This window comes from Nannospalax galili, unplaced genomic scaffold (genome assembly GCF_000622305.1).
Source record: "Nannospalax galili isolate Female #2095 unplaced genomic scaffold, S.galili_v1.0 scaffold584, whole genome shotgun sequence".
Lineage (NCBI taxonomy): Eukaryota > Metazoa > Chordata > Mammalia > Rodentia > Spalacidae > Nannospalax > Nannospalax galili.
In genome coordinates this window covers 435,568-440,488 of record NW_008351805.1, presented here as the reverse complement: position 1 = coordinate 440,488, position 4,921 = coordinate 435,568, and the positions used below count along the sequence as shown (strand labels likewise).

General features: G+C 42.6%; 1 protein-coding gene and 1 pseudogene across 2 annotated transcripts in view; both read right to left on the bottom strand.

The window, feature by feature from the left end:
- The window catches only part of Tmem108 (transmembrane protein 108), a 365,991-nt gene that overhangs the window by 248,018 nt on the left and 113,052 nt on the right, over nt 1-4,921 (bottom strand). The gene's annotated exons all lie outside the window — the stretch shown is intronic.
- LOC103746561 lies at nt 2,093-2,913 on the bottom strand (annotated as a pseudogene).

The window sequence follows — 4,921 nt, the reverse complement described above, 5'->3', positions numbered from 1 at the left end:
GGGGAGATGGGAGATGCAAGTTATTGGACCCTGTGGAGTCTTCAAGGAAAGTGAAACATAAAAGCAGAAAAATACAGGAGAGAATTATATTTATATTCTTTTGGGTTTTTTTCTTGTGCACGTTTGTAGTATGGGTATTAAATAAAAAAAAATTTTTAATAAAAAAAAAAAGGCATGCTCGCTAGGGGAGATGCAAGTTATTGGACCCTGTGGAGTCTTCAAGGAAAGTGAAACATAAAAGCAGAAAAATACAGGAGAGAATTATATTTATATTCTTTTGGGGTTTTTTCTTGTGCACGTTTGTACTGGTGTGTATGGGTATGTGTATGCATATTGGAGTGTGTGCATGGTACATATCTGTGTATGCATGTGGATACATGTGTATAAGTGCGTATGTACAGACACTGGTGTGTGGAGGGTGAGGTTGACATTGTGTGTTTTCCTCAATACCTTACCTAGAGAGACAGGATCTCTTTCTCAACCCAGAGTTTATAGTTTTAGCTACTCTGACTACCCAGCTTGCTCTGGGATTCTCACCCCACTTTTCGTGGGTTCTGAGGACTCCTGCTTGTATGGCAAGCACTTTACCAACTTAGCCATTTCTCCAGCCCTTTTTGGTCTTTTTGAGAAAGGCCACTGTGCGGCCCTGACTAGCCTGGTACTTTCTATATAGTCCAGATTGGTGTCATACTTGCAACAACCCTCCTGCCTCAGATAGTCCTAAGTGCTGGAATTTCAGAAATGCACCAGTGTGTGTGCAGCAGGAGGTAAACATTTTACTCTGAAGTAATTCAGGCTTACGGGAGATTTGCATGGGTTGGATGTACACCTTTAACCTATTTCCTTCTGCTAAGGTCTTACACAGTGCAATTAATGATGGGTGAGAAATTAAGAGTGGGACAATATTATTAAGGAAACTATAAAGTTCATTTCAATTCTCGCATGTTTTACACCAACGTCCCTTTTTCTGTTCCTGGATCTAATCCAGGGCACCACACATTGACTCGCTTATATCTCTTAGTTTTCTTCAGGTCTAACAGCTTCTTGAGCTCCTTTCATGATCTTGGCACTGTTTGGGATTTGTGATTATGAATCTGTGGTTGTGAAGTTTTGAAAGATTCCCCTGGAGGCGGGAAATTGTTCCTGTTTCACATTAGGGTGTGTATCTGGCTCTGTTACTGTTCTTGGCGTTGGTCATGTTGTTGAGGTAGTGCCTTCAAACACTAACTTGATGGGAGTCACTAAGTCCAAATCCTGCAAGGAGAGGGGAATTAAACTTCATTTACTGATGGGAGACAAAGAATTTGCTAACATACGTGGTGACTTGAACTCTGCTGAAAGCACACTTGGCATACCTGCAAAGTCAGTGTCAGCCAATGCCTATGATGGCAAAGTCAGATAGATGTGTGGGCGGACACAGGTTCTGAAGTGCAGTGTCCCTTGTGTTTAGAGTAGAAAAGAAAGCTATCTATTGAGCACCTTGTTCTATAAATAGCTGCACTTCTGTGTACAATCACATTTTGCTGTAAATAGTTTTGAGTCCCTGCACAGACGTGTCCTTGGATCTGTCTACCTTTTGCTCCTGAATGTCTGCTTGAATACCTCATCCTTTGGGAGTTAGGTGCTTGGGGTCTTTGTCCTGTTGGACAAAGTACCTCCTAGCCTGCTCCCTCCCCTCCCCTGCTTTCTTAAAGTAAACATGTCTCCTGTCTTGTATGATACTGCACAGTCTTGTAGATTTTCACCCTTGCCACACTGCATGTAACACACAGTAATAACTCCTCTAGGAGAGATACTTTGAGTCTCTGGAAAGACACCATTTCTCAAAGTTTTGCTCTACTTTTAGCATTCATCAAGGGAATCTGGGTGAGGTCATTCACTGTGATCTTCTAATGATGATTTGATGCTTCCCATCCCCTCTACACTTAATAGATGAATTCTTTAAGGAACTTCTGCTTCTTCTCTACATGTACTTATATTCGTATGGTCTCACTGTTATTTGATTCTGTTAGTTTTGTATTTTTTAACAAACACTTTATTTTCCATTCACCTGCTTTCCATTCTGCTCAAGTGTCTGCAGAGCAGCTCATGATCACTCAGTGGTTGCTCCAACCCATTCAGTGGCCTGAGCAGTGGGGGCTGCAGACCAGTCCCAGTGGCCGGCTGGGCACTCCAGTCTTCAGGAGGGAACTGCTGGATAGGTACACAGGGCCCCCTCAGGAGCTAGTGCAGTCCACTTACCCGGAAAGTCCTCCTTGGTCACAGCCTTTTTAGCAACAGCTTGCTTGTCGTTCTCAATCTCTTCAGGGTCTCTCTATACAAGAAGAGACCAGGCATGACCTCCCACTGTTGCTCACGGGAGATGGTGCCACAGATGCGCACAACTTCTGGGCCAGCATCCACCAAATCAGACCCACTGAGTGAGTTCCCTTATTGTTGCAAGGGATGGCAACGTCTCCATAGTTCAGAGGAGAATCTGTGTACACAGAGCGATGGTGGGTAGTTTGACATAAGACGCTTCTGTGAGGGGCCTGGTGGTCAGGCTGGGGTTGGACAAGACCAGAAGGCATGGCTCCCCGAAGGCTGCTTGAATCTGATCAGCGAAGATCCCAGGAGTGAAGTGGCCAGCAATTGGAGTGGCTCCAGTGGCAGCAGCAAACTTCAGCACAGCTCGCTGCCAGCGTTCCTGGAGTAGATGACACTGACATCAGCAGGGTTTTCAGCGGCAACGAAGGCCCCAGCAGCAGCTTCTCCCAGGACTGCCTCAGATTTATGATGTAGATACCATCACTTTTCCTTTCACAGGTCTACTGTTCCGTTTGGAAGTCAAGGTTGGGGCCACCTGAGTGGGTTTCTGAGGAATCTGAGGATGTCCTCTTCCTTCATCTGCAGGACACCAAGCGCTCCAGACATTGTGTTAGTTTCCCTTTATGTTACAACGGGAATTAAGAACACACTATGGACCCCTCTCTGGGGGGAGCACAAAGGCCCGATGTCTTATTCTTGCGTTAAACTCCAGTATAGCAGTTTCTGTTGCTAACTTTGCAGCAGTTAAGTGGGGGCTCTTTTGGAGGAACTTTTGTGCCTTTTGGTATTTGTATCCGTTCTCTCAGTCCCTCTGCTGAGCACTTTCTTTCTTTCTAGCTCCTACAGCCCACGAGGCTCATCTTGTACTTTCCTCCCCCTGCCCTAGAGTCAGCCATTTCTGTAAGGAGCTCTGCTTGTTTTGCTGGAAATGATATTTGGAAACAAGAGTTGGGCACTATAAACAATCATTGTTTTCAGGGGACAACAGCTAGGAAATACAGGCATATACAGAAGCTGGATGTGGTGATAGACACCTTTAATCGCAAACACTCAGGAAGCAGAGGCAGGCAGATCTCTGTGAGATGGAAGTCAGCCTGGTCCACATAGTGAGTTAGAGGTCAGCTGGGGCTACAGGAAGACACTGTCTCAAAAAACCAAAATAAAACAAGGCAACAACAACAATAATATCTATATATACATGTATGTATATTAACGTAAGTAAACACAGATATCTTTTCTTACTTCTATCAGCACATGCATTAAGATACAAAGCATTTGTATCAAAAACTAATTCAGTTCCATCCATTTACCTGCAAATTTCACGATTTCATCTTTCTTTGCTGCTGAGTAGAACTCTATTGTGTAAATGTACAAAGTTAACCACTGTCTGTTGAGTGACATTTAGGTTGCTTCCATCTCTTAGCTATTGTGAACATGGTTGTACAAGTGTCTCTACAATAGGATGAGTCCTTTGGGTATATGCCAAGGAGTGGTATAACTGGGTCAAATGGCAGGTTCATTTGTAGTTTTTTAAGGGTTCTCCACACTGCTTTCCATAGGGGTTGAACAAGTTTGCAGCCCCACCAGAAGTGGATGAGTGTTCCCCTTTCCCCACATCCTCTCCAACATTTGGTATCATTCGTTCTCTTGATCTTAGCCAGTCTGACTGGGGTAAGATAAAAATCTTAATGTGGTTTTAATTTGCTTTTCCCTAGTTACTAATGATGTTGAACACCTTTTAAGATGCTTCTTAGCTATCTTTATTTCTTCTTTTGAGAACTCTCTTTCAGATCCTTTGCCTATCTTTTAATTGGGTCACTTGCTTTCTTGATTCTTTGGTTTATGAGTTCTTTATATGTTCTGGATGTTAAACCTCTGTCAGATGTGTTGCTGGTGAAGATTTTCTCCCACTCTGTGGGTTTTCTCTTCATTTCCTTGATTGCTTCTTTTGATATACAGAAGCTTTTTAGTTTAATGAGATTCTATTTCTTGATTGTTAACCTTATTTCCTGAGCAAAAGATGTCTGATTTAGAAAATTCTTTCCTATACCTATATCTTGTAGGCTATTGCCAACGTTTTCTTCTAACAGTTTCAGAGTTTCATGTTTCACATTGAGATTTTTGATCCATTTGGAGTTGACTTTTCTGCAAGGTGAGAGATAGGGGTCTAGTTTCATTGTTCTACAGGTGGAGATCCAGTTTGGCCAGCACCATTTGCTGAAGATGCTGCCTTTTCTCCAATAAATGTTCTTGGCCCCTTTGTCAAATGCCAGGTGGCTGAAATTGCATGTACTCATATTTGGGTCTTCTTATGATCCATTGATTTATGGGTCTATTTTGTGCCAGTACCATGTTGTTTTTATGACTATAGCTCAGTAATATAGTTTAAAATCTAGTATAGTAATCCCCCCAGCATTGCTCTTATTGCTCAGGGTTGTTTTGGCTACCCGTGGTCTTTTATGCTTCCATATGAATCTTAGGATGTTTTTTTCTAATTCTGTTAAGAGTATCATGGTGATTTTGATTGGCATTGCATTGAATCTATAAATAGCTTTTGGTATGATGGTCATTTTCACAATATTAATTCTTCCAATCCATGAGCATGGGAGGTCCT